At 37.2% G+C, this 24391-nt stretch overlaps 2 protein-coding genes across 4 annotated transcripts in view; one reads left to right on the forward strand and one right to left on the reverse strand.

The window, feature by feature from the left end:
- MYPN (myopalladin) overlaps positions 1-6433 on the reverse strand; it is a 76083-nt gene extending 69650 nt beyond the window's left edge. The window contains exon 1 of the mRNA XM_033842233.2: positions 6219-6433. The gene's annotated coding sequence lies outside the window, so the exon portion shown is untranslated. The remainder of the gene's footprint in view (positions 1-6218) is intronic.
- The window catches only part of HERC4 (HECT and RLD domain containing E3 ubiquitin protein ligase 4), a 234185-nt gene that overhangs the window by 66706 nt on the left and 143088 nt on the right, over positions 1-24391 (forward strand). For all 3 annotated transcript variants that reach the window (XR_012326613.1, XM_073793541.1, XM_073793540.1), the window contains exon 2: positions 6880-6923. The gene's annotated coding sequence lies outside the window, so the exon portion shown is untranslated. The remainder of the gene's footprint in view (positions 1-6879; positions 6924-24391) is intronic.

A 24391-nucleotide genomic window follows, 5' to 3' on the forward strand; every position in this document is an offset into this window, starting at 1 on the left:
AATCAGGATGGTCTTCTCTCTATTAGACATCACTGTATATTGTGTTTTAATGTAACTTTGTCTCTAGCTCTTTAAGATGGCTTTTATCTCGAGGCAACATGGAGTGAACATTGGCTTTGGAATCAGATAAATCTGTTTTCAAATTCTGTCTTCACCTCCTAGCAGTTGTGTGACTTTGAGAAAATTACTTAACTTCTTTGATCTTTGGATCCCTCGTCTGTAAAACATGGCTAATGTCTATTTCCCAGGGGAGTGAGGATTAATAACATTATGATTGCAAATCTCGTAAAACAGGGCCAGCCAGTATAATGAGCACTCAACTGATGGTAGTAACAAACAGTACATGGGTAAAGCTGATGTTAATGTTGAAGAACTTCCGAAAAGTTTATATGTATGGTGAAAATGGAGAAGAAAATACACATATAAGTAATCACTTCTCTCTACAACTATTTCTTTGTTGTTGTTTTTTATAGAAAAGGCGCCAATGTCACTTCCCTGGCAGTCTAGTGGTTAAGATTCTGTGCTTCCACTACAGGGGGCACCATTCGATCCTTGGTTGGGGAATTAAGATCTCACATGCCCTGCGGTGCGGCCAAAAAAAAAAAAAAAAAAAGGAGGTGTAAATGTGTGCCTGTTCTGATGCTTATAGTCATGAGAAATTATTATAACAAAAATTTCAAGCATTCAAAATTAAGGATTTCTTTAATGTTTGAATTTAACAATTGTTACCTGACACTTTGGAGTTAGATGGATCTGGTTCAAATCCTAGTTCTGACAGTTCCTAGCTGTATAAACTCGAGAAAGTTACTTAACCTCTGTAAGCCTCTGCTTGTTTGTAAAACAGGGGTAATAAGAGTAGCCATTTCATAAGTTGAAGGGTGATTAATGTGCTTGACATCTAGTAAATGTTCAATATATGGTAGTTACTATTATTTATTATTATTTAACAACTGTGGCCACATACCATGATAAGAAGTAGAAGTAGAACTAGTGATGTGACTTGATCCAAGGACACACTTTGAAAAGGAACTGAACTTGAATTTGTAGTTAATTCAGCGTATCTGTATTTTATGAAATATGCATAGTCTCATGAACAAACTATGCTGCCTTCAGATCTTTGTACATATCCTGTTTGCTCAGGCTGCTCCCTTTCTCCACCTCTTTTCACTATCTTAGTGGGCCAAGTCATATACAATCTTCAGTTCTTAGCTGAGAGTTGGCCCTGGGATTTCTTCTTTTTTCTGGGTTGGGTACCTCTCCACTATGCTGCCAAAATTCACTGTCCTAACCCCGAAACACAGCACTTATTACGATGCATATTTGCCTATTTACTTTTCTGTCTACCTCATTTTGTTTCGTACACCCTCATCTCTGTACACACACAGCACACAGAAGGTGGTCAGAAAGTATCTGTTGAATTCTTTTGTTCATTAGAATTTCCTACTAAATCTATGTTGTTTATCTTCTTTTAGAGTCTCAGGCTAAAGTAAGACAGATAAATAGAAATCATATTTACAAAGGAACCTTACAGACACAAAGAAAAAATATAAACTGGTAAAAGCAGTAATAACTTCAAAGTGACTTTCAAATAAAAATTTATTTATGGTGGATAAAATAACTGGAATTATGCTTTGTTTTCATACCAGAAGGATCAAAGAACATCTGATTATCATAAAAAACCTGGGTTTGAATCCCAGCTCCAACACTAAATAACTTTGCTATCTTGAGCAAGTCACTTAATGCATCTGAATCTCAATTATCCTCATCTATCAAATGGTATAATAACAATTCCATCTCAGATGGTTCTCAGGTGGAAATGCATGTGTAAATTGTTAAACTGATAAATATTACCTAAAATAGGAAATATGAAAATGTATTACTTTCTCTTTCAAGATTTAATTTTAAAACTATCTGTTATAAAAGTTATAGTTTTAAAAAATCCGAGAGCTACTATGGATAACCCAGCTTTCATTTATTCATCCAATAAATATTAACTGAGCATTTACTATGTGCCAGGCACCCTTCTAGGCCCTGAGGATTCATCAGTGAACAACAGACAAAGTCCTTGCCCTCATGGAGTTGACATTCTAGTAGGGAAGATATAAATGTTAAGAAGAAAAATAAAGTAGGGCAAGGGACTGGAGAATGATGAGGTAGAGAAGAAGGTGTGCTACGGACATTTTGGCTAGGAATGTCAGGCAAAGCTTCTCATGCAGTGGAGAAGTTAGCCATGTGACCATCTGGGAGGAAGAAGTAAGTGTCAAGGCCAAGGGAGGTGAATGTTTGGTGTGTCCAAGTCAAGCCCAGTGGGCCAGGAGGTGAGTGAGAAAGAAGACTGGAAGGCTAGAGCATGTAAGATCTTTCAGACTATGGGAAAGACTCTGAGTTTTACTAAATGTGTGAATGGGAAACCATTTTAAAGTTTTTTGAAGCAGATGACATGGTTTTGAGAAAGTTCAATTGTGGCTGCTATGCAAAGAATGCAAGAGATGATGCTGGTTTGGATCAATGAGTAGTATTAGAGGAAGATGGTGAGAAATGGTCAGATTTGAGATATCTTTTGAAAATAGAGCCAGTATGATTTAATGATGGATTGAAAGTAGGGTACAAGAGAAAGACCAGAGTCAAGAGTGACTCCAGTATTTATGGCCTAAGCAACTAGGTGAGTGGTGGAATTATTTACTGGGATGAGGCAGGAGCAAGTTTTAGGAAGGGTTCTCTTAAACATTTCATTTGACAAATGTCACAGCTCTTAGACATTTCAACTGGTGTGTTCAGGTGACATTGGACATTGCTTCCTTCTTTCTGTTTATTATAAATTGAAACAGATATTACACTGCTTTCAAACTAAGAATGAATAAATGCCATTGAAAACAGATTGTGCTTTTGATGAAATGGTCTTAGATTTGAAATAAGGCAGTTAATGTGGCATCAGGGCCAACTTTAGTAGATCATGTAAACTAATTTAGCCACATAGGATGCTTATTGAATGTTCTTCACTTTCTTTGCCAAATATCTATATTTTTTCCCTACGAATTTTGCTGAAAAGAGGATCTGACCTAAGAACTTGCTGAAAATGTTAAGAGTCTCGTTTACAAAAACAAAACTTAATGCTGATACCTTTGGGCATATTTCTCAAGTCATGTTAACACTATTCTTCTGTAGGTTCTGAGAAGACCTTGTTGGAAATAACATGAGTTGTAAACTCATCTTTTGCTTATAATATGAACATTTAAATTGGGGCATTGACCAGAGAATTGGCAAAACCTAATATGAAGTAACTTGGATTAAAACATGAATACTGAAGTTTTCTGGCTATGAAATATTCTTAGATATTAAATGAGAAAACAAATCTGGTTTCTAGGGGAACACAAAAACAGTCTAATATTTAATAGTTATTTGGCTAGAGAGCTGGAATAGGAAAAGATAGACATCTTTAATTAACTCACCTCTAAACTGAGGAACAGAACTACGCTGCTTACTTCATGGGTTTGTTTGTGAAGGAACTTTAGAAATGTAGAACACTACACAAATTTAAGGTAATCCTTTTCTGTAGGGGAGCACTAGTGCAAAGGATACCAAAACCAGAGCCCAAAGTTAGTATTTAATCTGAAATATAGCAAATAAATAGTATAGAAGTAAATTCTATGACCCTTAAAAAAGGTAATGAAGCCAAGTAAGATGGCTTCAGGAATCTAGGATCAAAAAAAGGGTTTGGTGGTAGTCACAAAAATGAGGTTTTATTTCACTCTCAATTCACCATTCATGATGAACTTAGCTCTTATACCGAAGTCCCAAATGAGAAAACTTTGTCAATCCCCATTAACTCGAAGATTCATTTTAAATAAGAAAAAAAAAGTAAACATTTTCATCCTTCTTCAGCCTCTTAATATTGGGTTCATTTTCTTTAGGTGTTTAAGGATTTGAAAAATGATAACTTCCCTAATTGACACATTTGCTAGTTCCAGCCCTTGGTGTGAAGGCTCTGCTGGGCCTCTCTCAGACCGTGGGGTGCATTGTGACTCCAGGTGGAGGGCTATGTAGCACACAGTCTATACAGAGCTTGTCAAGGTGACTCTAGTTATACATGAGCTGTAGGAACTCTTCAGTGACTGCAGGTAAATAGTCGCACCAACTTTTGTGCCCACCAAAAATGTAACTGCTGAAAACATGTTCTTAAATGTCTCAACACACCATTTTGTCTGTACACGGGTTGTTCCCTTTAAGCAAAAGCCCAAGGCCTTAGCAGTTTTAAAAGCTCTTTATCAGCTGTAAAGCACCATAAAAATTTAGGAAAATATTTCTGTGGTGTTTGATCCTTCTATATCTCTTAAGAGAGGAAAAGAGATAAAATCTTTTCATTTTTTTGGCTTTTTATAGGCAATAACGGCCATGCTACAAGCAATGCCTTTGTCAAATCTCAATGTCAATGAGGAGACTAATTATTCTGGGGTTAGCAGTCTCATTCATCTTCTATTTTCAGGTTAATGAGCTGAGTTCATTACTCCTATTGCATCCAGGAGTTAACCTAAAAAATTTAGCTGTCACCTTTTCATATACTAACATTAGTTCATTAAAGTCCTTTCACAGTGAAACCTAATTTATCTGTAGTCCCGTTTCTTCAAAAATAAGTTTGAAAAACCATCTCTATGAATTCCAAAACCCTATTGGGATAAAAATTTATTGAATTTCTTGTGTCCGTGAATTGTGGTTCTGAGTCCATTCCATTGAATGTGTGCCTTTGTAAGCTAGAAACTATATTCTATTATACAATAGATGTATTAGAGTCTGTAGTAGAGTCTATATTCTAAATTGTACACATATGGAACACTGGTGCTTTAATACGTTGTTAGGAGTTCCAATAGCATTAGCCATATTCTACAAGTGGGAATAGAGACAAACCTCCAGAATTTGGATAATGTCCAACTGTTTGTTTCATATTCCATTATTATAAGATTCTCTAATGTTTATAATTTTGTGTCCCGACAAAGTAAGTACAGTGTGCATATATTTCAGATTTCATGGGATGGCCTTGATTTTAAATATTTTGATTATTGTCAAATGGTGTATCAGACAGCATATCTTAATTTTTGTTTAAAAATATGTTTATTATAGCTATAAGTGTAGACATTCTCAATATCCTAGAAAAGGATTATATGGATTTTATGTGAAGTTAAGAGTTATTATTAAGGAGAGACTAAAAAATTATAACAATTTTTAAATTTAGAGCTTGTAGAATTCATTTCATCATTACCAATGTGAAAGTAGTTGAATAACAATGTTTTGAGAAAGGAAACTGGTTAGCTGTTTTGTTTCTTTCAAACTGATCGATGCTAGTATCTTTAACAAGTATGAGTAAAAAAATCTGTTGATAAGATAATAAAATTTCTTAGCACCCTTACTGTAATGTTCACTTTTTGGGAATGGAAATACAGATTAACTCATGTTTTCTTTTTCTTTGTTTATATGGTTATTAAAATATAGTTCAAGTTGTGCATCTAATTACTGCTAATAGTGCAATGTACCAAGCCAAACACTTGCCACTGACTGTCAAGTGTCTTTCTGATGCAGCTGAAAAGGGAGGAAGGGAGGGAGGGAGGGAGGGAGGGAGAGAGAGAGAGAGAGAGAGAGAGAGAGAGAGAGAGAGAGAGAGAGAGAGAGAGAGAAAGAGAGAGAGGGGGAGAGAAAGGAGAAAGAAAGAGCAATGTCCTTTGAGCAAGACGTTCTGCAGCTGTTGTGTACATTAATCCAGGGAGCAGATCTCCCAACACTAAATATAGCAAGCATATCCTTTTACATGATAAAAAAAAATGTTAAATGAAAGTCTTTAACTATGGAGTCATATTATTTTAGATTTGATTTCCTTTTAAAAGGAAATAGGCATTGCACACATATTCTCTATACAAACACCGTAATTTTAATAAATGAATGTATGGAAAATGCCAATGATAATACACATGTCACGACTTCCTCTGTTAAGATATTTTCCTTTAGGACCCGAGTAGGCTGTGATCTCTGAGGGTCTCATCAATCCCCTCCAAAATTTGACCACGTAGAAAACTTTATTTTTCACGTAATTTTGTGTCCCATCCTACGTAATTAGAAAGTTATCCTCGGTTTCACTGTAAGCAACAGTAATTAGGTCTCGGAAATATCCCTTTCCCATTGTCAGTTTCTTGTTATCAAAACATACTTGAGAACTTAAATCTGGATATTACCTTTCTTTTTTTAGTTGACCCAGATGAGGATGTCCAAACCAAGCACTCCACCGTGACGATAATTATCCAAGGAGAACTTTTAGATGAAAGCACAGGAGAAAAAGAAAATTCTTCACGTCCTTGGAAATGGAGAGTAGCCGTCCATAGAGTGAGGAGTTAACCTTAGTTTCAGTGAAGATGGCTGTTAGAAGCTGGACAACCTGTCACCACCGGAGCCAGAGCATTTGTCAGCTCACAGGTCCCAAGTTATTTTGAGCTGTATAAACCATGTGCCTGTGAAACATTCCACCTGATTGGATAGGAGAAAACTGAGCAAAGGGATTCCACAGCAGGACAGCACCTATGGGAGGTGGGGGTCAGTCAGTTTTCCTACCTATAGAATTTCACTTACAGCTAGAGGACCAAGTTGTTTATTTATTTATGTTTGGAATTAATACTAAATTGATTATAACACATTCCATCTGTCAAATAAAATGGCATTATTTTTTGAAATATATCAAAATTCTTAATTTTTAAGAGAATTAACTTTATTTTTTTAAATAATTAATTTTATTGGAGTATAGCTGCTTTATGATGCTGTGTTAGTTTCTACTGTACAGCAAAGTGAATCAGCCATACATATACATATATCCCCTCTTTTTTTGATTTCCCTCCCATTTAGGTCACCACAGAGCACTGAGTAGAGTTCCCTGAACTACACAGAAGGTAAGAGAATTAACTTTAATTCATGGGAAATTTACTCTCATTTAATCACTGATACATTTTAGGAAATTTGGCTATGAAAAGCCAGTATGAAAGTGAGGTCCAACATTTTAAAGCTGAGGGTTGTTTTTTTTTTAACTGTTTGTCCAAAGGCTTAGAAAAAGCAGAGAAGATAACTAACATTAAAAGTTGTTAACTAGAGATCACAGGAAAAATGGAGAGGAAAAAGCCATCAGTCCGAGAATAAACCCAGTAACAAATTAGTTTGAACAAACTTTTTCAGAAAAAAAACGAATCAGATACTGTTTAAAAGTCAAAATTACTATATAATGTAACATATTATAACTCCTATTCATTTATGAGTACCTGGAATAACTTTTTTCTGTATATTATTTTGAAAAAGTCTATGCCAGATTTCTTCTTTTACACAAGCATTGCCGAACAATAAAAAAGAATCCTTAGCCAAACCAACATCTGCTCAAAAACCTACTTTGTCAAAGTATAGGCTCTTTGATATTAATTTCATATATTTTCAGAATATGAATTTGGAAAAAAAAAGTTAACCCCATTATTTCAGTCTTGGTAGAAGCCTGGGTTTTGAAAATTCAGATAAATGCCATTGGGTTTTTTTTTTCTTTCTTTTAAGGGTCATTCTTAGATTTGGGTAGCATAAAATACATTGATTTAAACCTACCTTTCTTATTTTTATTTTTATTTTTTTGCGGTACGCGGGCCTCTCACTGTCGTGGCCTCTCCCGTTGCGGAGCACAGGCTCCGGACGCGCAGGCTCAGTGACCGTGGCTCACGGGCCCAGCCGCTCCGAGGCATGTGGGATCCTCCCAGACCAGGGCACGAACCGGTGTCCGCTGCATTGGCAGGCGGACTCTCAACCACTGCGCCACCAGCGAAGCCCATAAACCTACCTTTCTTAATTAAATCACACAATACTTGTAGAATTTCTTCCCATTCATTCAACAAATATTTATCTAATGCCTACTATGTACCAGGTACTGGGTATAAAGCAGTGCACAAAACATACCAAAATTCCTGCCCTCATGGCATTTACTAAGAGATCTTTTTACCTTTTTCAGTCACCTAGAGACTCCCTATAGTATATTGAATAGATATAAACTTTGTTTATTATGATCAAATCAGAAGCTTCACTATACCTTTTGTTAAGGAACTTTGAATTTACACAGGCAAAATGAAAAAGACTATTGAGGAAAACTTTAAAATAATCCAGACTGAAAGCACTATTACTAAGGAGGGAAGAGGGCACAAGAATAACTGAGTTATATGGATAGGTTATTTTCATTACTGCATTAATCTAGATCTTCAATGTACAGGGTTTTTTGATCTCTTACCTGTGCTGAAATTAACCTCGACTACTTAATTGTGTTTCTGCATTTTCTATTTAGGTAGGTGCTCCAACGATTTCTTTTTATTTAAAGAGAGGATTTTCCCCCACTATCCCTTTCAGATCTTGATGCATAATCAATATAAGTGCTGCTAAGTCTTGAGTCGGGACAGGAAAAAGTAAAACCTCCATTTCATTTAGCACAAAGATGTGCTACAATATGATTTTCTAAAGGGAAATGTCTACACACACTGTAAGTGAACATATTTCTGCTTCCTTGCAAACTGTTCCATGATAAGCCTGGTATCCTACCTTTCACCCAGGTATAGAACACTGAGGTGGAAGGAGACCCATACTGAAAGATAAACTAGAGTTGGTTGGGCAGTGAAATTAGGAATCAATAGGAAGAATTAAAATCGGTTTAAAATGCCAAAAAAAAAAAAAAGTTACAGAATAAAGAGACAAAGAATTTCTGAATAGCAGTAATCTTTCTTTCATTTTTACTGTAACATTTTCAAATACAGTGTACAAAAAATTTGAGCTCTTTGAAAAAAAGTTGCATATAAATATTTTAAATAAATAATATTCAGCAACTGTGGATACCTTGCTTACAGTATATCAACCTTGTATTCTAGATTCTAGTTTTTTAAAATTGGTTTCTGCTCCCAAGTAATGTAGCCCCTACCCTGCATATCATCTTAGTAATTGTATAAACATTACACCACAAACCTACTAGCTTAGATTTTACCAGAGTTTACTGGTACAAAGAATACTTTTTAAAACTTAAAAAATATATCCAACATAGTTAAAAACAAATTTCATAAGTGACAAGTAAACACAAGTTTACATGTCTTAAGCCTTCCCCATAAAGTTGAGTGGCCCATCTAACACATGTGTTTATTGTGGTTTGAACATGATCTTGTGCTTGCCTTCAGCTGTTTTCTTAATTTAGTCACTCAGTTATAGAAACAGTTTACTCACATTGGGGTGATCCACAGGAATGCCAAGGAATCTGGAAGATCTATGACAGAGGAAGTCTTCACTTGGAGGATAAGCATGTGAGAATTTCTGTGCTAGTAGATTCATATAAAATTTTTGTATTTGCTATTTTTCCAGATTGCTTTAGATTTTTACTCTTTAAAAGAAATTTCTGACATATACCAAATTTTCAATGAGTTTTGCTTAAAGTTTATAGATTTATATTGAGGTATTCCCCTCAAGTATCAGATGAAAAAACAACAATCCTCTATATCTTATTTTTAAAGAATAGAGAATTGTGGGCTTCCCTGGTGGCGCAGTGGTTGAGAGTCCGCCTGCCGATGCAGGGGACACGGGTTCGTGCCCTGGTGCGGGAAGATCCCACATGCCGCAGAGCGGCTGGGCCCGTGAGCCATGGCCGCTGAGCCTGTGCGTCCGGAGCCTGTGCTCCGCAACGGGAGAGGCCACAACAGTGAGAGGCCCACGTACTCCAAAAAAAAAAAAAAAAAAAAAAAAAAAGAATAGAGACTTGTATTATTTTCTAACCTTTGCTAATGAGAAAAACACAGCAGAGGCAAGTTCTTGACCATCCAAAACAATGTATGTATGGTGGATTATAGAGGGTCTTAAACAAACCCCATGATACAGTGTAATTGAGAACTACAATTAAATCCTTAAGAAATGTCTTTTTCATCTCAACGGTACTGAAAACACTTGCTTAAAACTAAAAAAACTGAAAAAGCTATAAGTTCAAAACCTATTTAGTTTTAAAAACTAAAAACATCTAAACAAACTGTAAACAGAATACTTATTATCCTGAAAAGTAAATTTGTGATTACCTGTCCCAGGAGAAGGACCGTTCCTGTGTCAATCAACCAGGATCATCCAGAGCCCAAATCTCACTGCCTAACTGTGTCAGCCACAAAAGTAGCATGAAGGAAATGTGATACTGCCCCGCCAGAGTAATGAAGGGTACTTACAGGGTTCCGTGGCAGATCCAGGGACCGTCACTTAGAACAGATTGCTCTTTCGGATCAACTTTACTAACTCAGTCTGTGCGATGTTCTTAACCTGGATGGATGGTGTGGGTAGATAATGACTAAGATGACTAAGGAAACAGACTTTCTTGATTTCTCCTTTGATGAGGTGAAAAGGATAATAAACATGAACTTTTAAAGAATAAAACATAAGGAATGCACAACATATCCATGCGGAGGATGCATGTGACACGTGTAAACATCTTTACCTGATACAAAACTGAGAGTATGGTTGATACATTTATTAAAGTAAATATGGGAAAATAATCAGTTGTTATAATAATGTGTGCACCCCCAGTTTTGGGGTAGATTAAAGCTTTACTATGTGGTTTCCATGAAAGCACTGTAAGGCTTCCTTTACTTGTGCTTTTGATATGGAGGACATACCAAAGTTTACACTTTTTTTTTTTCTGTGGTACGTGGGCCTCTCACTCTTGTGGCCTCTCCCGCTGCGGAGCACAGGCTCCAGACGCACAGGTTCAGCGGCCATGGCTCACGGGCCCAGCCGCTCCGCGGCATGTGGGATTTTCCCGGACCGGGGCACGAACCCGCGTTCCCTGCATTGGCAGGCGGACTCTCAACCACTGCGCCACCAGGGAAGCCCCAAAGATTACACTTTTTAGGAAGTATTATTTCTAAGAAGGAAATCTGTTCCCAGAGTTTTTTTTTTAAAGAGCATCTATGATTAACTGAAGAAATCCAAGACAATTAGTATCAGGCATGTAAGCCTGAGGTCTACAATTGATTCCTCCTGCTCACCACATTAATATAATGATTATATTAACACACATATAAACTTATCATCTCAGTAGAAGTAAGTTAACATTCTTTAGCTGTATGCTAGGCACTGTGTTAGCATGTGCCTAGCATGTGCCTAATGTCATGGACATTGTACTTTATTTTACATATTCCTTCAACAAACTATGAAGTAGGTACTGTTAGAATTCTCAATTTACAGGTAAGAATCTAAGGCTTAGAAAGAGGTTAAAAACTTGCCCAAGGTAACACAATGGGTGAGTGACTGGGCCAGGATTAAACCTAAGGCTAACTCTAAGTCTGTGCTCATAACTACTGCACATATTTAAAAGTTTGCATTTCTGCAGTATTTGAAAAAAAAATTAAGGGTAAAAATGAACATAAAACCTACTGTCTCCTTCAGTAAGTACTTTAAGGAAACACTGTGTTGAATTTTGTTTATAATTTTTCTGACAGAAAGGAACCCTGAAATTCTTTTGTATGACTAAACAAACAGGCAAAGAGAAAATATAGAAAGAAAAAAACGAATGCTTTCAGAAACATTGTATCTGCAGTATTTTAGCTGAGAATATGAATTGATATGTGGACCGAAACATTAGGCATTAATGCTGAAAGATAGGGCATTGGAAGGCAATCTGAATGCTTTAACAGACCTATTTTTTTTGTTCCATTTATGATAGTCATTTTGTTCAGACAATTTAAGACCTTTGTTCTTTTGAAAGTAAATTTCAATGCTTTGTGTTATTTCTCAGCACATCAACATGGGTCAATAAATTTTTTGCAAGTTAAGGGTAGGAAAATAATACTTGAAATATTCTCTCTTCATAATGCTATCACTGAATATCTTAAATGCCAGTGTGCCAGTCTCTGGGTGATTCCACTCAGATTCTATTTTTGGGCAGCTTGGACATCTCAGAAAGCTGAAAATAAAGTTCAGTGTTCTTATGCATGACCCAAATAATCACACTAACACTAATGATGTGAAGGAAAGGAAATGGGAATTAATATTTCTTCCAAGTGTACTCTAAGACAGGAGCAGCCTAAGTTATCTCTTATTCAACACTCACAGCAACCCTGAAAGGTATTGCTATTTGCATGTTACAAGGAGGAAACTAAGGCTTAAGGAAGTTTAGCTTTCCCAAAGGTAGCCAACCAGTGAGCTGCACAGCTGGGTGAATTCAAACCTAGGCCTCTTAGTTTAAAATGTATTCTCTTTTCATTGCGCCCCCCCCACTATCTTCTCATGAAAAGTAATTATGCAGGTTAGTTCAAAAATCAGAAATCACCCAAAGAAGGAAACTCGCCATTATTTTCATATGTATCGGTAGGCAAAGGATTATTAAAATTATTAACTTTGATTTTAGGGACTTGGTGTTTATTTAACAGAAGCAAGAAGAGAACAGAAAAATAGCATAAGACTAAGTCTTAGACTGTTTTCACAAAGAAGACTCAATAAAATTTGTTGACTGAAATAGCAAGGGCTAATACACATTTCCGAGAAGTTATTACCTGAAATCTATCAAAAGGAATTTGTATTTTATATCCCTATTCAAGTTCTTATTTTTATTTGCATTTGGATCTACCCATTTGGTGTTTCTTGCTTTTGCAAACTTCCTATCAAAGTCCGCATACTTTAATGGAACACCTGGAAAACCTTTATTTTGCCTCATCACCCAACTGCTTTTCATTCCAAACTGAGAATGGATTAGTTAAAACATAGTCTAACCAAGAAGTCTCCTGTTAATATATTAGAGATTCTCTCCTTTCATCTTATAACGTAGACAATAAGCTTTAATTAAAAATGTGGGTGAGGGAATTCCCTGGAGGTCCAGTGGTTAGGACGCTCTCAATGCCGGGGGCCCATGTTCAATCCCTGGTCAGGGAACTAAGATCCCACAAGCCACGTGACGCAGCCAAAAAAAAAAAAAAATGTGGGTGATAATGTCAATAAAAGGGATAAGCAAATATTTACAATGTCACAGGGGACTTAAACCAAAAATTTACCACAGTGTAAACTGAGCTGGGGATAAATCTGTTTGTAGACAGCCCACTGGCCTGACAATATTGTGCAGATTTCAAATAGGAATAAGAAAAGCCTTGGTATAATCAGAAATGTGATCATACTGATCCTATAAAACATAAACAACCTTTCTGGTCTGATCTGCCACTCTTCTACACAAATCCTTGTCTCCAAAAAGTTCCACCAGTATTTCCTTGCTTTATCTTTCCTTCCTGCCTTTGTTCATTGTTTCTTCCAATTATTATGTAATTAAACAACTAATGGTTATAACATTTCTTATATTGCTGAATTAAACTGAGTTTTCATATATGCATTTATGCTTTATCTATTTAACTAGATCAACTCCTTGAGAATCGAAGCCATAAAAAAATGTATATAGGCCACACAGTTTTAATCTCAAGGCATGGCACAAATTAGTCACTTAATAAATATTTGTCTGTAGCATGCTATGAAAATAATCTATTAATTGTTGAGTTGTCCTAAATTATTCACACAATTCAACAAATATTTAATGAATGCTTATTGTGTGCCAGAAAAGATCAAATGACCTAAACTCTCAGCAACATTAACTGATTCAATTGTCATTAACAATTATGATGTTAGTTTAACACAGAAATACTGTTAAGAATCAATTCAAATGAGGAAAGGAGCTAAAAATGTTTGGTGGTTCTTTGTGCACCAGTCATTGAGCAATGACTATCAATATATGTGCTTTGGCCTAGTGGATGCTCACAATTCTTGAGATAATTGATACGGGGGACTTTCGCTTTTGGAAATGATTGGGGCTGTTTACAGCACCCACCTTGCCCAAGAGTTCTTCTGTAGGTGCCCCATAAGAGGCACTTTCATACTTTTGCATTTTCCTTAACTGGCTTAACCACTATTTTTCCTGCCCACCTTGCAACAACCTTTGTTTTACATCAGGTCTTTACTTTCTGTCCAAGCCCTAGAATCAGACTCTTTTTTCCTTCCATAGACTGCTCCTCTCGAGTTTTGGACTTAAAAACCCTACTACGGGGCTTCCCTGGTGGCGCAGTGGTTGAGAGTCCGCCTGCCGATGCAGGGGACACGGGTTCGTGCCCCGGTCTGGGAGGATCCCACATGCCGCGGAGCGGCTGGGCCCGTGAGCCATGGCCGCTGAGCCTGCGTGTCCGGAGCCTGTGCTCCGCAACGGGAGAGGCCACAGCAGTGGCAGGCCCGTGTACCACAAAAAAACAAACAAACAAAAAACCCTATTACACGTAGCTGAGAGGCAGTTCTGTCTGTTCTTATGCCTTGGTTTTTGAGATTCCAGCTCAAGTCACAGACTGAGTTGCCTGTTTTCTCAGAAATAAAGAGTACAGTACGCTTAAAACACATATTCTCTAATGTAGATCAAGATTTCAACTACTGGTGGCTGACTGCAAATTGGACTTATTAAAATGCAGATAAGCCAGAATGAATTACTCAGCTCTCTGGTGATCCTAGCTGACCTTGTCCAGTGTCCACACCAACCAAGCTTTATTGTTCACATTTAATACATAATTTAATTTAATACAACAACCCAGGAAGTGTGAATTGTTATCCCCATTTTATGGAGAATGAAACTGAAAAAATTATATGCTACTGTGGGTTTTGCAAATTCAGGGATCTGAAAAAGTCTCAGGAGGTACACCCTGAGATCATCCAAGGTATTCTATATCATTATCCTTCTTTGTATAGAGGAGGAAACTGAAGATCAGAGAAAAAATTTCCACAGGGCCCCCTCAGAGCTGTGATTCACACCCAAGTCTACATGACACCAAAGCCCAAGTTCTTCTCTACTACATGGCATCTCCTTTCAGAGGAATACACCCTTGTTAGTAATGCATTTGAGAATCAATTTTGAAAAAACTCAGAAGATGTAGAGTTCCAAGAAGGAGACCTCAAGTGATATTAGGATTATGATGATTTAGTGATTTCCTCCAAAATACTTCCAAGTCCTTGGAAATCTGGATGATTTCCTATCTCTGACTGGTCAAAGAAATAACTTAAAAGAAATTGAAGCAACCATAAATAATAAACAATTATCTTGGTGCATTTCTATCTGCAAATTACTAGACATAGTGAAATTAAGCATGTAGAGATCATATTTTAAGTAGACATTTACTTAGCACTTCATCTTTTTGAAGTTATTTACAGTCATGTATTGGTTATTATGTTCTAATAACAATGACAGAACTATACCACTGTCCGTGAAGTTGGTCTTTATTATGATTATTTTGTACATAGGAAAATTAAACACTAGAATGGCCATGCAAATGTAAGTGTAAATCAGCAGTAAAACCGAGATTGCCAAGTTCACATTATTAATTTAGTTTAATAAGAGCTTTTTTAGGGGAACACCCCAAAGTTTATCTACTAGCAAAACTGGAGCAATAAATATGTGCTAAATGAGACTTAGAACATGCTTTGAATAACTGAGTAGAGATGGCAACTAAAAGAAACATAAAAAAGTAATTATTTTCTATTTCTATTTTTCTAGCTGGTAATTATAGCAAATAATATTTTTCTAAGTCTTAAGAAAGCTGTGAGAACCAGATTAATTTCTTTTATTCTTTAAAATGATCTAATTGCTCATGAACTTTATTTTAAAGGTCATTTATCTCAATGTACTAAAAACTTCCTTCCTAGCTACTATGGGAAGTCTCATAAAATAGAGACTCAGTTTTTTAAAAAAAATTCTTATCTGCTTTTTAATTTTGTATGAAGAATAGGTGGAAGAAATCCAATTACTATGTTAACAAAAAGAGGCAGCTGGATTGCTTATTTGGTGATCATTCACTATGTTTATATTGGGATGGCATGGTAGGCAGGGTTTTATTTGATTTAATTCTCTCTTCTCTATTAAGTTAGAAATGTTAAGGTCAGAGGATGTTTCCAAGTTCAGGTAATGTTTAACTCAAACAATGAAAAAAAATAAGTAAGCATAAAAGCCATTGTAAAATCAACGTCTTTAACTACCTTAAAACCAGAATAAGGGACTTCCTTGGTCCAGTGGCTAAGACTCCACGCTCCCAATGCAAGGGGCCCAGGTTCGATCCCTGGTGAGGGAACTAGATCCCACATTGCTGCAACGAAGATCCCGCGTGGTGCAACTAAGACCCAATGCAGACAAATAAATAAATATTAAAAAAAAAAAATCAGAATAAGGATGCACGTGAATCAAATTTAAGAAAGATCCATCGCCACTTTTCAGAAACAAATAATAACTAGTACAGAAAGATGAGCAGTTTTAAACTTGAGACATTGATATATGCCTTGTTTGATTTGAACATAGAATATTTAAAATTTATATCAGTGGTATAGTATGATGTTTAAAAGAAGAAGTCAAATAAATGCTATAATTAGGCAGAGAGAAATTGTATTTAGAGTTAGAGTCTACCTCCACCACTTATTATCTGAGAAGGCTTAGGCAAGTTATTTAATTTCTCTGTGCTTTAGTTTCCTCAGCTCTAAAAAATGGGAGAAATATTAGTACCTAACTCATGGGATTGCTGTGAGAATTAAGTAAATACTCTTAGAATAAAACCTGGCTCCTAGCAAGTGGCCAGTAAATGTTAACTATCATTATTACCATTCTTATCATAAAAAGATATATGTTAAGTAAACATCTTTTAATCTGGCTTTGTGAAGTCACAGGGAGTGAAGTATACACATTTGCGCTGAGCTGTAAACTCTAAGGAAAGGCCAGAGGCTGAATGGGCCTCAGTCATCTAGACTGATGACTCAGACACAGCCGCAGTTCAGGTTTCCAGACTGATTCAGTCCTTGGCTTCTGTCCTGACACTGACAACAAAAATGCCAATTAGTGCAAGAGTGATGAGTTTTTTTAACATGGGTGCTGTTCATTAGAGATTCAAATCAGATCACTTACATCTTGTATAGGACACCAATAGTGATCAACCAAGTTCAGTTGTAAACCAATGACATAGAGGTAAAATGCTTCATATCTAGTTACCGTGCTCCTGAACCATCTGCTTCTGAATTCTAAATTCTCAACTCAGCCACTGCCAAGGGGCTAAACATAGCTAAAGGGTTGAAATTATAATTTGATCTGACAACCCAAGTATCAAACAAGCCTACTTTAGCCAAATAAGTAGAGGGGTGACAAATATCAGAGCAGTATATCCACTCTGTGGTATGTGCTTTATGACAAGAAAATAATAATTGAGAGTATTGGTAAATATCTTATTTCTTATCTGATCTAGAAAAGGGTGTCAGCATAGATTGGTATAAAACTTTAGGTTGACAAAACTATTGTTAAGGTTAAGTGATTTAGAGAGGAGAAATCTAGGGAAGTGAGGGATATCTTAGAATTCCCATGATCCTGAATTGTCTAATGGACTAATGTTGAATGTATATAAACACCACATGGAATAAGATAAAGAAGATTTAGATCTACTAAATAAATGCTGATGATGATGATGTGGAGTAGATGTCAAATACAAAGAGCAATGATGTTTTAAATCCTATTATTTAAATGATCTTTTGTACTAACACTACATTTGAAAAGTGTTTTATTGTTTTTTATTAGCTATTTCTCATCAGAGTCCTGTCAGTAGATCTGCTTTAATACTCACATTTTACATATGTGGAAGCTGACATAAAAAATAATTAACTAGTTAGGGGCTTCCCTGATAGCGCAGTGGTTAAGAATCTGCCTGCCAGTGCAGGGGACACAGGTTCAAGCCCTGGTCCGGGAAGATCCCACATGCCGCAGAGCAGCTAAGCCCTTGCACCACAACTACTGAGCCTGCACTCTAGAGCCCGCGAGCCACAACTGCTGAAGCCCGCGCGCCTAGAGCCTGTGCTCCACAACAAGAGAAGCCATCGCAATGAGAAGCCCTCGCACCACAATGAAGAGTAGCCCCCCGCTCACCGCAACTAGAGACAGCCTGCGCACAGCAACAAAGACCCAACGCAGCCATAAATAAATAAATAAATAATACAAAAAAAGCTTGACAACTTAAAAAAAAAAACATCTTCAGTCTTTTGAAACTCTTTATACAATATATGAATAAAATAAATCCTTGACATTCACAGTAGGGTGTACCCTAAGCCATTTGTGGATCCCTTATACCATTGTTGTATTTGATTTTTCAGATAAAATGTGTATGAGATCATAATTAGAGAACTGATGGTTGCTTAGGCTCAGGGACCATGTAAGTGACTAGCCCTGAACCCCCAGGTCCAGGTGTACATGTCCAAAGTGATACCTCAGCAAAATCACAAATTATTGTGTCATGGCCTTTCAGGGTAGTTCCTTGTTTAGACAAAAATGCCAAATGTTAAATGTGTGAATGCCAAGGGCTTTTTTGTGTTTTTGATCAAATTCCTAAGTCCATGGCTGAGTGGCACTGCCAGTGGCAGGAACAAGGGATGCTCACACTTGAGGAAGCCATGAATTCACTCAAGCTAGGTCCTCGGATGAAGTGAAGCCAGTTTGCCACCAAACAAATCCTTGGGACCAGGACGTAGAGAGCAGGCTGTGGCCAGAGCTGGAGTGGGTCTGGCCTGGTTTAAACTCTGCTCCAGGCTAATAAGGAAAAACCAGCTGGTTTTGGGTCTCTGCCTTTGCCTTTAAGTCCTGATGTGACTTCTTTTCCCCAGGGTTTCTAATTAAAGAATAAAATTTAACTAGTTAAAAAAAAATTAGTTCAATGAGAAAGAATTAGTTCGATTCTGAGAGTTTGAAACCTATGCTCGTATATACCTCTTTGAACTTTAGTTATTCATTTTTAAAGAGCAGTAAAGCTTATATAAGATTAAAAAGAAAGTCTTCAAAACAGTATTTATAATATGACCCTGTTTTATTTTTTAAAATTTTGGAGTACAATATTCCAAAATGTTAAACTGGTTATAACTATGTAGTGGAACTATGGAAGATTTTTCTCTCATTTTTTCTTAGCTGTACTTCTTAAAAAACTTCTAATAAGGGTGTATTATAGTTATAAAGAGAAAAAAAATGGTAAAAGTTGCCCCCAAGGCAAAAAAAGAAAAAAAAAAAGTTTCAAGGACACCAGTAGAAAAAAGAAGCAAAATTTGGCTGTAGCCTAACTGATGGTCTCTACCTACCTATCTATCTGTCAAATATATGTTTGTATATAAATATAAATATGTGTATATCTACATCTATATCTACATCTGAAGAGATAATTGGAATTACCAGTAGGAAAGGGAAATCAAAGAAGAAAGAATCAGCAGTGTTCATCCAAGAGAGCCTATCTGCTCCTGATGGTGGTGCTGGCAGCTCCAGACCAACACTACCAGATGCCATAACCAATTACTTACCTTGCTCCAATCCATGCTCATACAACAGCATTCTGATTTCAATTGAGTTTTTTTGTGTGTGTGTGTGTACGGTACGTGGGCCTCTCACTGTTGTGGCCTCTCCCGTTGCGGAGCACAGGCTCCGGACGCGCAGGCTCAGCGGCCATGGCTCGTGGGCCCAGCCGCTCCGCGGCATGTGGGATCCTCCTGGACCGGGGCACGAACCCGCGTCCCCTGCATCGGCAGGCGGACTCTCAACCACTGCGCCACCAGGGAAGCCCTCAATTGAGTGTTTTATTAAAATAGACTTATTTATTTTTTAAAACAAATTTATTTATTTATTTATTTATTTATTTTTGGCTGCATTGGGTCTTCGTTGCGGTTCGTGGGCTTCTCATTGCGGTGGCTTCTCTTGTTGCGGAGCATGGGCTCTAGGTGCGTGAGTTTCAGTAGTTGTGGCACGTGGGCTCAGTAGTTGTGGCTCATGGGCTCTAGAGCACGGGCTCAGTAGTTGTGGCGCACGGGCTTAGTTGCTCCACGGCATGTGGGATCTTCCTGGACCAGGGCTCGAACCCGTGGTCCCCTGCATTGGCAGGCGGATTCTTAACCACTGCGCCACCAGAGAATTCCCTAGACTTCTTTTAAATAATAAGTTGGTAGGTGAATATGGCACTTAGTTTGCTCTCAAGCCATGTTTCTCATTGTCAATTAACAAATTGGAAATGTGGATGCTGTATTACTCTCTTGGGAGTTTGATTAATGTAAATACCCTGCAAAAGGACTGGATCGCTATAAGAGTTTTTGAAAAACAAATTAGGTTTCTGATCTTGGATAGCTGAGGACCAGACAATGAAACCTGGTGATTTCATCAAGGTGATTAAAAGCTGCAAGATCTTATGACAGTCAACCAACTGGACTTCCCTAAGAAGCAATCCTGTAATTCAATGTGTGACCTTTAGCATGAAATAAATACATGGCAGGTGTGTCTTGGAGACACTGCCATAAGATACTTCCACAATATGAACGATGGGGATGGCGTTTTAGCTATGATCCAGCCTATCTTTCTTAGCTTGGAGTTGTAGATAAACTGAGGACGAGAGGAAGTAAGTCGATTATCTAAGATTGCAGTTGATATCAGCTCAAACTTGAAATTATAATTGGTGCTTCCTAGTCCAGCATATGAAACTGTTTTCCATAGCCTTTATGAAATAATATCACAGCTGTAAAATGCACACATCCATGACTATATCTTCGTTTCTTGTTTTAAAAGATATTTATTCACTAGTATGTTGAAAGTACTCTGCTAAGTTAAGATTTTCTTCAAATCTGCTCTATATGTTTTATAATATGAGTAAATGTTTAACGCTGGGAGTAGGGTAGAGGAAAATATGGCTACTTACTGAGAAGCTAATACATGCCAGGCACTGTTCTAGATACACTACATCTTACTTTCATTTATTATATGATTAAATGCTTTTCAATAATGATGATTTTTAATGATCATCTTGGATATGACCCGATGCAATGAAGTGCATTCATTTAGGGCAGCAGTCCCTAACCCTTTTGGCACCAGGGATCAGTTTCATGGAAGACAATTTTTCCACGGACTGGGGCAGAGGGGGATGGTTTCGGGATGATTAAAATGCATTACATTTATTGTGCACTTTATTTCTATTATTATTACATTGTAAGATATAATGAAATTATTATACAACTCACCATAATGCTGATAGGAGCCGGAGCTCAGGCGGTAATGCGAGCGATGGGGAGCGGCTGTAAATACAGATGAAGCTTCGCCCGCTTGCTCCTCACCTCCTGCTGTGCGGCCCCGGTCCTAACAGGCCTCGGACTGGTAGTGGTCCATGGCCCGGCGGTTGGGGACCCCTGATTTAGGGTATCATTAGAGAACTTATATGGTACACGTCCAAAGGTTTTAGTAAATAATAAGTGAAAGTAATACTCCCAACGGAAGAGGTTCTTTTCTGTCTCGCTACACACTAAGCGTCCCTCCCACCCCCCACAAAAGCTCACAAAAGACCACATATTGTGTGATTCCATTTATATGCAATGTCCAGAATAGACAAATCTACAGAAACAGATAGTAAATTTGTGGTTGCCTAGGGTTGTGGGTGAGGGGAATGTGGGAAGAAAAGAGGAGTCACTGCTCTTGGGTATAGGTTTTTGTGGGGAGGGTGAGGAAATGTTCTACAGTTGATTGTGGCAATGGTTGCAAAACTCTGTAGTTATACTAAAAACCACTGTATTGTACACTTTAAATAGGTGAATTGTATGGTATGTGAATTATATCTCAATACAGCTGTAATTTTTTTAAAGTTCTAAATTTCTGCCGTCCAATTGCACAGTCCCTTCAGATCAACCCTGTGAGATACCCTCTTAATAGAATGGGAGGGTTTTACCATTAATGAGTAGTAACTTAAAAAAAAAAACAGGTAATATAAAAATGAATTCCAGCACAGAAGGTAGGAACTTATAGAAACCATGGTGAGTGATAGATAAATACGCCAACTGGGAATAACTCATGTGTGTCCTAAGGTAAATCACTGATCCAGTTCTCTATGAAACAACAACACAGAAAATCCTGGCCTCCTCCAGGATTCTGTTGTCTGTCTTCAACCAGCTCAACCACTCTGTACTTTGCCCATGAACAAAGCACAGTGTTGCCCACTTAGTCCTATTTGTGGTATCTCTAATCTTTCCTTTTTGGACCTGCAGTATCTCATCCATTTTTTTAATATCACTTGGAGATACTCTTTCCTCATTCTTCTTCCACATGGTTTTACAGATTTTCTAGGACAGCCTCCTCCCTTTACCCCAACCCTTGAAAAAAAACAGCACCTACACACCCCAGAGAGCCACAGTTCAACAAGGTGAAAAGGTGTGGTTCAGATGAATACCTTGGGTGAGGATGGATACAAGAATAGTTTTATTGCTCTCTTAATCATTGGATTCCTGGAGGCATCTCTTTACTAGGCAATATTAAATCTTTCCATTGTCCGGACATTCCCTTAAGAAATCGCTTGCTTTACCTCCCAAGGTGAGTTCTGAGGGAGGGCCTTACCTGGCACAAACTGCAGTGGATCTCCACGGGGGTTCCACGGGGGCTCCTGGCCCTTCCCCTCACTTGCTGAGTGCAGGGAAATCTGCCGTGGCTTTCCCTTCCTGGGCTTGCCCATCCTGCTAATTTTAGGCTGCTTCCTCATGCAGCCACCTTGGGTATCAGCATGTGGCTCCCCTCAGAGGAGCTATTTTCTCCTATGAGTCTCATTTGTTTACAACTTCTCTCCCTTTTCCTCCTCAACCCCACCTCTGTATAGCTGAGCTATTTCTTAGTAATAAATAAAATATCTTCCAGAATTATGCTTACTCTAATCTGAGTTTATACCTGAATTCAAGGGACTAAGGAAAACTTTTTATATTAGATTTTAGTTGTCCTTCCCAGTAGCCAGATTTCCAAATCATGTTTATCTAACAAATAAACTAGGTTTCTACTGTGGATAAGATATTAGGTCACAGGGATACAATGATGAGCAAAGCACATGTGTATTTCACTGATGTAATCTCGATAACAGATTTATCAAACTTCCACTGTGTTCTGTGCTCTCTGTTCAGACGTGGGAATAAAAAATTAATAAAGCAGAGCCCGTGTCCTCAAAGAGCTCATTAGATATTTCAGTATACATAGAGATTCAAAGAGGCAGGGCTTACAAATTCCTGAGACTTAGTTTTCATATAATGAATGGAAATTATGTCTTCATATATGTTATAGACAGAATCAAACAAATTGCTTATTAACTTAAAGGATATAAATATACAAGGGCAGTAGACAAAATGGATACGCTAAGCAGCATCTCAAGGCTCTCCTTTACATGTCCCCCCGAGCATTTTGTTATTCTATGGAGCCAGAGGGGTTGAAGTACCTGGAGAAGCCAATCTAGGCAATCAAAGCACAGGTGATGACTATCAGTATAACAAGACACATTCAACTTAAGATTTTTCGAGGTGATGGCGATGTTAATTAATGTATGTGGTATTCATTTCACAGTACATATGTGTATCAAATCATGACATTTTACACCTTAAACCTACACAATATTATATGTCAATTATATCTCAATAATGCTGAAAAAAAGATTTTTATTCTACTTGAACAGAATAAGACTGAACTTATCCATTATTTATATGTGTGGATAATTGACCCTGTAAATTCATGGTGTGGGCATGTTTTCTACGTGAACGTAACTAAGCTCCCCAATGCTTGGAAAGAGGTCCTTAGCACCTTGTCGAGTAAAAATATTTACAAAATTCCAAGATCCATTGAGTAAACATACTGATTTCTGTGTCTGTGCAACATACTTTGGAGTATGAAAAAACATCAGAATGATATTCAGTAAATGTTCCCAGTATGTATCTCCTGAGGTGGTGTCTCTGATATTTTCTTCTTTATATTTTACTGAATTGTTTAAATTATTAACAATAATAATTAATATTTTAAAATAAAATCTCTTTTAATTTTTAAATGAGAATTTCCCATACTAAACAAATTTAATTTTAAACAGAATAATTTTTTGTTAAATAAAAGAAACCATCTTACCCAGTCCCTCTAATTGTAACGAGGAGAAGGATGATAAGGTGTATCACCCTTATCATAGACTCAGTGTACAATTTTATTCTCTGATGATGTAGTACTTTAAAAAAAAATGTTTTCCACACGAAAAACAATTCTAACATTCACCATTCCACAGGATTTCTGTTTTATTGTCGACACTCTCAGTGCTTGCAAATGGGAGCGGTTTGAAAGCTGCTCTTTGGAAGTTAGCTTGCTGGGCAGTGCTTCCTTTTAAAGATTGAACAGATGAAGTTTGTTGTTTGTTGTTTGTTGAAAGTGAACAGCACACGACCCTTCAGTTCACCTCTTAATACCCCAATGTTTACAAAGAGTAATTTTTCTTCTCTTTATTTTTTTAAAGTAAAACAGCAGGCTGAACTGCATGGCACTTTTCTTGGGCAAACA

Source organism: Tursiops truncatus, chromosome 16, assembly GCF_011762595.2.
Source record: "Tursiops truncatus isolate mTurTru1 chromosome 16, mTurTru1.mat.Y, whole genome shotgun sequence".
Taxonomy (NCBI): Eukaryota; Metazoa; Chordata; class Mammalia; order Artiodactyla; family Delphinidae; genus Tursiops; species Tursiops truncatus.